Source organism: Calypte anna, chromosome 1, assembly GCF_003957555.1.
Source record: "Calypte anna isolate BGI_N300 chromosome 1, bCalAnn1_v1.p, whole genome shotgun sequence".
NCBI lineage: Eukaryota > Metazoa > Chordata > Aves > Apodiformes > Trochilidae > Calypte > Calypte anna.
This window is the reverse complement of record NC_044244.1, coordinates 59,254,919-59,267,630: the sequence shown is the minus strand read 5'-3', so window position 1 is coordinate 59,267,630 and position 12,712 is coordinate 59,254,919. Positions and strand designations below refer to the sequence as shown.

Sequence of the window (12,712 nt, the reverse complement as noted above, 5' to 3'; positions counted from 1 at the left end):
CCTTTCCCCTGTTCTAGTAAAGTTGTTTCCATTTTGATTTACAACTTTAGGTCTCTTGTTCTTATTCCCCTTTTAGGTTCCCTTGGGAGGGTGAAGGAAGGGCCTGGTATTAGAGAACAATTCTCTCCTTCAGTTTTCAGTCCACCCAAACTACTAAACCAGGACACCATGCACGCATGTAGAGCACATAGGGATTACTAACTCCAGCATGTGTTAAGGGTACTAAAAATGTATTTTTGCATGTGTTTTCTGGTACACTGATGCCCTTTTCAATGCTTTCAGAGACACTCCAATGCAAAATTACTGTGGGGCAGCCAAGTATTATTACAAATGGAATACACTCGGGAGGAGAATCACTTGGATCTTGATCTCTGCTAAAATACAAAGAAGTAGAATTGCCTATCAAGTGCTTGAAATTGCAATCCTGCTATTCTATGCAAGGAAAAAATTCAGGTCTGTATCAACCCACATGCCTTTAAAGGGGCCAGTAAGAGAAAGACATGGATGATGTGTGTGTCTAGTGGACACACTGTGTGTCTAGTGGACACCACATGAAATGGAAAAAAATAAAGCTTCTCTCTAGTGTGATGGTCCAGATGCATTCTTAGTCTCAGAAAATCCCTAATCCACTGGTAACTAGAAGTATATGAAGAAACGATCACTCTGTTATCATTTTTAAGCTTCTACTAGTACACAGAATCGTGGACTGGATGCTGAGCAACGTGGTCTGAACAGTCCCTTCCAATTCAATGATTCTGTGATTCTCTGATGCTGTGTTGGGTGCTGTGCCATGGTGATCAGACACAGTCTTTCTTACTATCTATGTTAACAGCAAGGCCAAAGTATAATATAGTTCTAGAGAAAGAAAAATTACCTTGACACGGGGGGGTTAATTTCAACAAATTTTAGAGGTTCACAATATTTCAGAAGAAAGCTCTTTAGTAACTAAGGTACTTCTTACTGGTTTTTATAGCTTTTTAAAAATTCTGCAGTGTGTGCAGCAGAGAAAATGTGAAACAGTTTCAAAATCTTAGAGGCTGCCAGGGAAGAAAGAAAACAACAGCCTTTCTTTTCCCAGAAGCCTCAAAAAACAGGCCACCACAACTTTGACACAGAGGACATCACTGTGCGAGTGCCATAATGGCACAGGATTAGCTTAACAAAGCAAGAAGCTCAAGGAGCCAGAGCCTTCCTCCTTCTCCTCATTTCCAGCAGCCTGTGCAGCACAATGTCCCAGGATGTGTTCATTCCGGCCTTTTCTCTTCCCACCTGGGAATCAGGGCTGCTACCCCTTGACATATCAGGCTTCCTGAATTCCTAAGTGTCAGTGCTTGTGGTGCACTGGCAATCTTACCTTTCCACACTGCTTACATTTCCCCTCCTGCCTCCGCCTGTGCACCCAATGGTGTCGGACAAAGTTCTGCAAAAGATGGACAAAAAATGATGTTCTAGGAAGCAATCAGAGTTTGCTCTCAAAGGCACTATCTCTGTGAAACTGGTTTAGGGGCACCAAAGGAAAGGTCCCTTCAGCCAATAATTTCTGGAGCAAAACGCAGTGGTCCCTGCAGGAAAGCCCAGACACAACCATAGCTGCAGATGGAATAAGGATGAAACGGTGCTCTTTATCCATGTTGAAACATGGACAGTGCTACTCTCTCTGTACTCTAATATAAAAAGAAAGCCCATTACAGGATGGGAAGATAATAGTCACCAGAATAGAGAGCACAGAAGTGCTCTAACACTGCTGTGTCCAGCCCCAGTGCAGGATCTTGGTCTGTATTTCTCATCTGCTTGGAAACAGCCTTATAACGCAAAAAAATTACAAGTCAAAGCAGGAGAAGGAAAGGAGAGGAGGAAGGAGCAGTCAAAGAAGCAATCTTTTAACCTTGTTTGGGCTGCTCATATCCTGGATGACAGCAAGCAGCGGGCATGAGAAGGACTAGGGGGAGGGGAACAGGCCTGCTGCCCCCCTTTCTGCATAAGCAAAGGGGTTAGAAGGAATCTGCCTGCACCATACTGTTATGGCAGACAGCACTGATGTGGCAGGGAATTGAGATACCTCTGCTAAGAGAAAGCTGGCCACTAAATCAAATAGAAAAGTTAACAGGTGGGGTTTTTTAAAACAGTGTCTTCTAACTTTGTAAGACAGTTCTATAAATATTTCAATAACAGGCTAACCCACCACCTTCAGAGGAGCTGAATTCATATAGAAGGTGGAGATGAACCAGAAGGTTTCTGAATATTTGGACACTAGAGGACATTAGGACACTAGAGGTACTTTGGGAAAAAAAAACAAAAACAAAAAACCAAAACAAAAAAAAACCAAAACAACCCCCCCCCCCCAAAGAAAAAAAACAAACCACCAACCACCATGAAGAGGAAGAAAGCAAGTGGAAAGGGAAAAAGAAAAATTATTTTAAATAGTTAAAAGGTCATGGAAAAAAAAAAAAAAGAAATGCTACAAAAATGTTCAAGAAAGAAATGTTCAAAAAATGCTCAAAAAAGAGAGAATAGCTGAATGAGTGGGAAAAGAGACACCAGAAAGATGAAATGGCTTCTGTCAGTGTAAGTAATGGAGTGCTTCAGCTAGAATTCATTTTACATTTGTTCTGGGAAGAAGAACATATCCCACTGGGAACCAATACTCTAAGAGTCCTCTGAAGCTAAAAGCACTGCTGCAGCTCCACACCAGGTGGATCAGCACACAAATTGAATGAAAAGAAATCATCATTTGTCCGTTACTTACTTCTCTTGGAGATCTGGAGCCTCCTTCTCGGAAAGTTGGTTTGCAGCGAAAATTAATCTGGCATTAAAATAAAGCTGTTAGAACTGAAAGTGAGCTGAGAGAGAATTTATTCCAATATGTTGATCTAGGCCAGACTTCCAAAATATTTATTATCTAATAAAATATTAGTTTAGCTAAATCTTGTCAAATCTCTTTTCATATGCCATAATAATTCTCCCTGCTAGATCTCAATATAGCCCTCATCTTCACTAATGATATTGCTGCCTGCTCACTGCAACTCTTTAAACTGTCTCCCCATTTCCTAGAAGAAAACAGCTTCTTCTGCCTTTTTTTTCTTTTTAAAATCTTTTGCAACCAAAGTGAACTTAAGCTGAGGTCTCAAAAATTAATAGGAGCTGAAAATCAAACTTTAAGACCTTGTAAATCCCAGCTTTATGTCTTCATAAGCAAAATCTGTGAAGTCTTCATTCACATCAAGAACTGTGTATACTCCCCTAAATTTCTACCTCTTTCTTAGATCAGGCTTCTTTTATCCCCCTCGTCAACCACAAACCATTGTACAGCCTCACACAGTGGTGTTGCCTTTTTCAGATGGAATAAGAAAGGCAGGAATAGGTCAACAGGAGCTTCCATGAATGGAAAATATTTTGGGGAAGATGAAGAGAAAAAGTATTTAACAAACAAGGGAGTCCTCTGACAAAAATTCTCAATTTTTTTAGGAAAAAAAAAATAATAATAGAAGGTCACAGGAAATGTAAAAGGAAAAAAGTTTTCTGAAAAAAAGAGAGAGGCATAGGAAAAGGCCAAATGATATGTGAGACAAGGATGGACTAAGTAAAATGGATTCAAGTTTAAGTTGACAAGTCTTCAAAGAATAAAATGTTTAAGGATACTGTATAGCCATGCTGTTGTCATGAAGTCCAAAAGGACTGAGTTTCCAAAAATTTAAATACAAGCCTTCCCATGCAAATAAGTTTTTCACTTATTTAATAATGCCATTTAGGAATAATATCTCAAGGTAAGGGAAAAAATTGTTTTTAAGAAAAGATTAAAAAGTAAACAAAATACTTATTACTTAAGAAGAAATAAAAGCCATACCAATCCTAGTCTTCCTCCACTGCTTTTTATCTGGAATTGCAATTCATAGCCTTATTGACATGACAGGCTGGAAACAGACCTGTCAGCTTTTAATAATTTTACTTACACCTTTGCAGAGAGGGCCAAGTAGAAGACCTATGTACCATTTAAAAACTTCACATGATTTAGGAAGGATGCAGACTTAATAACAACCTTCTGCCAAGAGGTGAATTTCAGTGTCTACAGAATGACATAAACAAGCTCAACAGAAGAGCTTTTTTCTAAGTGCTCTTTTGCTCTGGCTGGCAATGCCATCATTTTGCTGGGCTGAAGAGAATCAGCACTGCTCCTGATGAAGGAAGTAATGAAAAATTCACTGGTAACATTTTTGTGCTGAAAGCATGTGCTGATGCTAATTTCACTGTGGGTAAAAGCATCGGGGGTGGAAATGGTACCTCTCCAACTTGGTATTATGGCAATTACTGGAACATTTGTCAACACAAGTCCAAATACTTGGAAAGCAAAAAATCTTTCCAAAGGATTGCTGCTATAAATTTATTCTGCATCAACTTCTTTTATGGAGAACAACTTTGCACAACATAGAGGAGTGAAAACGAAGCTCTAATGAAATCAGTGGGGAAATTGCCACTCATATTTCTTTACACAAATTCCACCAAGCCAGAAAAACAGTGGTGGGAAATTTCCTTAACACATTAACAGTCGGGCATAATGAAGAAGCAGCACTGATGGAAAGATAACTCAGTGAGAGATATTCATAAGCACCTGAAGGTAAGGTGGGCTCCTTAAAGGAACTGAGAAGCAGGACAGATGCTGACAGAAACAAGGGTACTATAAAGAGAAGGTGTGATGGTTTCCATTTTAAAAACAAGAAATTAATTTCTGAGGATCTGAGGACAAAACATTATAGTCTAGTAAACACAGTGAAAAATGTTCATAATAGCATCTTATCCTGCATTGTTCAAAACAACTGTAGCTGTCACAAGATGAATTATACTGGCTTTAGTTGAGAAATTCTGAAAGATCAATTTTGTGCATGAAAGGATACTGTAGCTTCAATTTTTCAGTCTAAAAGGGCATTCATTTTTAATCATAAAAATTACAGAAGCGTTCCATGTTGAGTTTTTTTGGTGTTGGGGTTTATTTAATGGCTCACGGGGTTTGAAGAAATATCTTTTAAATACAAGCTGGAATTTAGAGTCAACTTTTAAGCCAGTACAGTGGCAAAACAGCTACAAAAACCTACATCGGCATACGATGCTTCCCAGACTGAAACCTCAGTGAAAGAATGAAATGAGTGTAAGAATGAAATGAGTGCTGTCTGCCTGAGGCTCCAGAAGATGGCAATCTCTTACCTTCTCTAGCTGCTCCATACAGGCATTGTGGACCACAATCTTGCAGGCAGCACACTTCCTCCGCAGAGCAGATTTCTGCAAGAGCAAAGGGAAGGTGTGTGCGTGGAGGTGAGCGCTGCTCCCAGGAGGAAAACGTTTGATGAGAAGCAGGAGCTATTTCTCTCCTTATGCCACATGCCTTTTTTTTTTCTTTTTTTTTTCTCTCAACTGCTTTTTATATGGAAAAAACCCCGAAACGCTGAAGCTCTTCCAATTAAGAACTGGACTTTGTGAAAGGCAGTACTCCAGCTTGGGAACTAGAAGTAGAAGTCTCCCTCCTTTAGGTAGGAGAACAGGCTGTTGCAGCACTCTAAATAGGAGCAGCCTACAAGGAGGTTGAGCAGAGAGGAAAAAAACCATACATGCAAATCAGACTAAATTATTTCATGCCTATCATATAATATTTAATTTGATGGGCCTAACCATTGAGTTGCAGAAAGCTACTTGGGTCATTTAGCAGAGAATGATAACCTTCTCACAGAATGTGTTAAGTATTTATGAAAGGTTACAGCAAATTCTCAACCTAATTATACTGGTTGGTTTTACTAATTTCAGTAGGGCTTTTAAACTAATTTCCATTCAATCCCGTGGGCCAATGAATATTAGAGCAAAAGAATGGATCCAGGAGAGAAAGTATATAGTTACTTTTTTTTTTTATTTTTTTTGCATATACTTAATTTAATAAACCAAATGGAATTAATTTTCAAAGAAGTTTAATTTACAGTCCTATGCTTGAAAGACAGAAATTTATAAATTTACATTAATTTGTTAATGCTCATTTAAATCTCTTAAGAAATTTGTTCATTCAAATTTTCAAGGCATTGTAAAAACCTCAAGAATAAAAAGAGAACTCAGTTTTAGCTCACATTATGGAAAAATGATTACACTTTACTGAGTTTCATGAGTCTCATAATTATCTAGATACACTCTGTCTGTGCATATATATGGATATATGCATATGTGCAGATACATGTATGTAGAGTGTTGTTTTAATGTTACTCCTGAGGAATCCTGATGGTGGGTAACAGAATAAGCTTTCATGTGTTTTGTGACTTGTAAATTTAGGTATCTTTATAGTCTCCATGTCTACCAAAATCAGTCAGGCAACGTAAAGGAATCGGTCACTTAGAGGAAAAACTGCAAAAAGCAAACAAAGAAAATGCCTTACGAGCAGCTCATTTTTTTAACATGTTGCTTTTGGGGCCATTCTCATGATTTTTGAATGCTGGTGGTATTGCAAATATGTACAACCATTTATAGTGAGATGCTAATAAAAATTCAGACTATCTTTTCCATTACTTCTGAATTCTTTGATTTATCATGAAATGTCAGCTCTGTGTTCCAGAGATTATGAGTTTATGTTCTGTGCAAGCTAACATTTTTTTGCCAAGTCTTTGTAACTGCAGTTTAATAATTTCTCACCATTGAAAACATTTGATCTTAAATAGTTTATGTGTAAAAGAGCTAAGTCAAAGGAAGACTAGGACAGACATAGAAATACACAGTGTCTTCAGAATGTTCAAACTGGAAAGGTCTTGGCCTTTTGATAGATCAGGTTAAATTAATCACAGCTAAGCCATTTCCATCTACTTCTTAAACTGATGAAATCTCCATCCACTCCTAACATGTTATAAACACAGGTCTCACTTTCCCCAAAGGGAACATATATTATGGTACATGAAAGTACTCTGGTCAGGTCAAGCAAAGGCCAGGAAGTTAAGAAGCTGAGCAACTTTAAACTTCTGCTTCCTAAATATGACTTGACACTTCAAGGCCTATTGGCTGGAAAAGCTTATCACCCCATAAGGGTGATATCCCAACTTCCCCAGATAGAAGTCTTAAGTCAGTGGGTCAAATTCACCAGCTACTGCAAACAACCCTTCCAACTCCTAGAGAGATACATTTTTCAAGCTAAAACACAGCCTTGCAAATTGTATGCAATATATTATTCAATTTCCATGCTGCTTTCAATGAGCTAAAGCATGAGAAAATGTTTTCTCCATTTTAGAGAGGCAAACTTCGATGAAGAACATAGGAACCATTGCATTGTGTCAGACCAAAGGTCCACTCAGCCAAACAAACCCTGTCTCCAGCTTTTGCCAAAACCCAGTGCCTTCTGACCAGTATAAATACAGTGCAAACACACGGTGACATTTCCTTTGAATATTACTCCACAATCAACAGTCAGCTGCTGCTGCTGGATCTTTGCTTCAGCACTCTTTGTAAGCAGACACAGACTTCCCAGGCTTAGCCTTAAAAGTAACCTATTTGCTTGAGAAGTTGGGGGGATGGATATTAAATTTGAGCTATGTAGCTTTCATCTACATTTTGGATTAAAGTGCCCCCCAAAACAGAGGTGATTAGTGAGCCAAAATTCTTTGATTTGGATCAAATTATATGAGGGTGTTTAGTTAAATAAAAGCAAAAAAATGCTATTGCAAGGAGCCACAAGCAGTATCCATGAACAGCTCAGAGAATATAGACTCCCATTATATACTTTGCAGTCCGAGGGCCACAATGCTCCCCTGAGCACTGACTCAAAGCAAGAGCTTAAACACAGGATCCTTATTCTCTCACCATGTTTTCTAAATACCAGTAGGTTAGTTTTTTTATTCTCTTCTGCTGAAGCAGTTTAAATGAAACACTAGGTGAAAAGTTGCTAAAGCAAGTATTTAACAGTGACTCTCCAGTCAGAGAAGAGACAAGTATGGGTTAGGGATCAGCCAAATGTATCTTTTTCATACAAAGTGGAAAAGCTTCAATAGGTGAAGTCAGTCCTCAAATAAAAGGTAAAAGCTCAAATATGAGTGCACTGATTGTTGGTGAGTGCATTCATGAGACTGGAAAATTCAGCTCAGACCCTCTCAGCGTTTGAAAATGGCAAAGATTTTATCAGACTCTACTCTCACAAACCCCAGTAAGTGATATGGAATCATAACGTCATTTAGGTTGGAAAGAACCATCAGGAGAAAGATGGTCACTTTAAGATCATCAAGTTCAACCATAAACTGAACACTGCCAAGTCCACCACTAAGCCACATCCCTAAGCACCACATCTGCACATCTTCTAAATGCCTCCAGGGGTGGTAACTCTGCCAACACCCTGGGCACCCTGTTCCAGTGTCTGACAACCCTTTCACTGAATAAATTTTTCTTAATATCTAATCTAAACATCTTCTGGCACAACTTAAGGCAATTTCTTCTTGTCCTAACACTTGTTACTTGGAAAAGGAGACCAGTCCCCTCCTCACTACAACCTTGTTTCAAGCAGTTGTTTCAGCCATAAGGTCTCCTCTTAGCCTCCTTTTCTCCAGACTAAACAACCCCAGTTCTCTCAGCTGCTCCTTAGAAATTCTTTAAACCCTTGACCACTCTTGTTGCCCTCTGGACAAATTCCAGCACCTCAGTGTCCTTCTTGTAGTGAGGGGCCCAGAACTGAACACAGTACTCAAGGTGCAGCCTCACCAGTGCTGAGTACAGGGTCACCAACACTTCCCTCCTCCTGCTGGCCACGGTGATTTCTGATACATGCCAGAATGCCATTGGCCTTCTTGGCCACCTGGGTACACTGCTGGCTCCTATTCAGCCAGCTGTTTAACAGCACCCCCAGGTCCCATTCCACTCTTCCCCAGCCACTCTTCCCCAAGCCTGTAGCATTGCCTGAGGTTGTTGTGACCTCGGTTCAGGACCCAGCACTTAGCCTTGTTGAACCTCTGACCATCAATCCAACTTATATGCTTGTGTGTATAAATAAAATGGGCTACTTTCTCTGAACACTTCTGAAATACCTCAATATGCTAACCTTTCTCCTCTTTCCATATTAATAAAGCTATTAAATACAGCCATCTCACTGTGTAAATAATCTGGGTCAAGATTGTTTGAGGCTTTTTTTTCCTGAGCACTAAAGTATTTAATCAGCAACCTTTTGCCCTTCTTGCATTCCTTCTGGAACACAAGAAATAACAGCAAACAATTCAAGGTCTCAAGTGTCTGAGCAGTGTATCTCTCTGAATTCAGGTTTGTTAACTCAGAAAGACAGAAGGAAATCTGAAAGTAACTCACTGAGAACTTGACTTGGCAGCTTTCCTCCCCCAGGTAGCAGAGGTCCCCAGAAACATTTGTCTCCAGCCACAGATGCTCTCCATTCACAGCATTTTCCTGAGAAAAGATGATAATGGGGTTTGTGAAATTCACCATGTGTGTGTCAAGGAAAAAAAACCAATAATAACAAATTCTGATTTTCACCATGAATTTAGGGAAAGAAAAAAAATCCCCAAATGCCAACAACCACACAACCATGTGTTATTTTGTTTTTCTTCAACACAAACCCATAACAATATTACCCTGGCTGACCAATCCTGCTTAAAGGATGCTGATGACACAATGAATGATGTGTCACCAATCCACAGTAGTTGTAGTGTACAGTTCAGTGAAACTTTGTCCATATTCTTACCACATTCTGCAGAGGTTAACTGGGACTCTAGCTTTCAAAAACACGAGACATACACAGAATTTTAAAGAAACAGAAAATCAAGAGAGATGAAACAAAAGCATGACTACTGAACTTCCAATTGGAGAAGCCAAAAAATTTGAGAACTGTGCTTGGAAGTGCAAAATAAGACACTGAGATAGAAGATGACAGGATACTTTAGACAAGGAAAAATACTTCCTTTAAAATGGCTGAATCAACACTGTAAGCTTATGAAAACTTAGACAAAACATTAAGACTAGACTTTAATTTTATACTGGAAAGAATGATTTAACTGACAAAATTCTCTCTCAAAGGAAAAAAAAAATAAACTACCTAGCACACTGACAATTAGCAGTGATTAGAAGGGTAATATCTGATTTTTCTTTGACAGCTTCATTTAAACAAATCTCCATCTTAATTCTATAAAAAATCTTTTTCTGAGGAAATTTGGTTGTAGAAAGACTACAGATTTCACTTAACTGTAATCCTGGCTCAACTAAAAAGCCTAAGAAGTCTACTCTACACTTGTTGAGCAAACTGAACAAACAAGATTTCAGTTCAGTCAGAATTAGAGCATGATGGAAAACACTTTGACAGTCTCTGACATTTGGTTCCCACACTGCAGAAGTCACAAATGATGACATCTTACCAAGCAGATGGCGGCCGACAGCAGGATGCTCTGAAATAGCCATCTTGGTTAAAATAATTTATTTAAAATAACACTGACAGTTTCAAAAAGATGAAATGACAAAGCTTCTTTTGCCATGGAGATTTCTTAGGTAATGGCAAAATCCTTTGGATTTGGGAATACAAGTGCAGCTGCAATAGCAAAGACTTATGCAAGCCTGCATGTAATACCCAGGAGGACAAAACAACATTGGGGTTTTTTCTGGTGAGAGGTCTACTTGTCCACAGGTGGTTTAACTTAATCAGAAACGTTGCCATTGATGTCAGACTCAGTATTATCCCCCAGAAAAGGAACTAAATGAGAGTGAGACTTGGATTCCAGTCGACTGCCATTGCACCCTGATTAATCTTCATTTAGTGACACCCTGTTCTGTACCTCCATTTCTTCTCACCTTTCATGTGCCTTTCCACCTGAATTGTAGACTCCCTAGGACAGAGGTCTTCCTAAACTGTACAGTTCAGTGCATGGTAGTTTAGGTGAGGCTTTTCAGCACTTTTATAATCATAGAATGGCTTAGGTTGGAAGGGTCCTTAAATATCTACTCCAGCCTCCCTGCTGCGGGCTGGGACACCTCTCATCTAGACAAGGTTGCTCAAGGCCTCATCTAACCTGGCCTTTGACACTTCCAGGGAAGGGGCATTCACAATTTCTCTGGATAATCTGTTCCAGAGTAACACCACCCTCGTACTAAAGAACTTCTTCCTAGTGTCCAGTGTAAACCTATTCTCCTTCAGTTTAAAACCTTTCCCTTTCTTGTTGCTGGACACACTATGAAAAATCCCTCTCCAGCCTTCCAATTGGTTCCCTTCAGGTATTGGAGGATTGCCCTAGAGTCTTCTTTTCTTCAGGCTGAACAATCACAGCTCTTTCAGCCTCTCCTCATAGCAGAGGTGCTCCAGCTCCTGGACTGTCTTTTGGCTCTCCTCTGGACTCATTCCAAAAGACTGATGTCTTTCTTTCTTACTACTGGATGTAGTATTCGAGATGGGGGTCTCACAACTACAGAGTAGAGGGGGAGAATCACTTTTAGGGGGAAATCTCTAGTATCTACCTACCTGTTCATGTTCTAGTCATAAGATAAAATTACTCCTTTCTTTCTCCAAAACAGGACAAACAGGGCAGTTTCACTGCTTCTTTTTGTCCCTTAAAATAGAAGCTCCACCACTGCAGTTTAATTATCAGGTTGATTTTCACCAAAATTCTGGTTTGATTGTTGCAGGTCTTTGGAGCAGCTTCTGGAGAACTGCTCAAGATTTGCACAAATGGATGAAGAACATAATCCATCTGATTCAGATGATAATTACTCATATGAATACTTTATTAATGACAGCAATGTCTGCAAAATGGGTGACTATTTTGTATTTTACACCCATCTCACTACAGCCATCTACACTCTGGCATTTTTGCTTAGCCTGCCAGGAAACACTAGTGTCACAGATATCCTTCAAATATGAAAACCTTACATTTTCAATTAACATCTTCATCATTAATCTCTGTCTTCGATTTAGTCTTCTCTTGTATTCTGCCTTTTCTGGGCTGTAGACCTGTCCTTTGGGTGGATTTTTGGTGAGTTCCTCTGCAAAATGATGAATGATATTTTCTCCACTGGCTACTACAGTGCTGTTTTCTTTCTGCCTCTCATGACTGTCCTGCAGTACCTGTCCTTAATGAACCCTCTCTCAACTCTGAGATCCCAGACACAGTGCTGTGGTTTTCTAGTGTGCTTGGCTCTTTGGACTGGTAGCATATTGTGGTTCCTGTGATGATTCAGACCACAGTGCAAGAACACTTTGATGGGGTCAAGAGCTGTGATTATGCCTTCTGGAAATAGAAAATGGTTGACATTTATCTAAGAAATGTGCTCTTCCTGTTTTCTTTTTGGGGTTATTGTATTCTGTTACCTTAAGATATTGATAATGCAAAATAGCCTTTAAGAACTTGAGTTATCTGAAGAAACTTTTCAAGCCTTACTCAGATGGTCAATTATTCAGGTTGTAAATTGTTTCCCTTCAAATTAATCCTTATATTACAGCAGTTTTCTCCAGCAATTTTTCTCTGTATCAGTTTCACAGCACTTTATGGAAGCCTCGTCACATCATACTAATAAAATGACTAAGCCCACAGTATTACTCAATATATTCACTTCCTGTCTAGTTTATGAGGTACCAGGCAAGAGGACCAAAGCAGAAGGGTCTGAGCTCATCAAAGAGTGTTTGACCTCAGCACATTTTCTGCTGACAAAACAGTGCAAACTCAACATTACAGCCCAGAGCTAAATTTTATAAATTATAAAAGCTGTTTAGGAAGGATCAGCCATG

The 12,712-nt window shown here is 39.3% G+C and overlaps 1 pseudogene; it reads left to right on the top strand.

The window, feature by feature from the left end:
• Positions 1–11,656: 11,656 nt before the first annotated feature.
• On the top strand, positions 11,657–12,328 carry LOC103537812 (annotated as a pseudogene).
• The last annotated feature ends 384 nt before the right edge of the window (positions 12,329–12,712 follow it).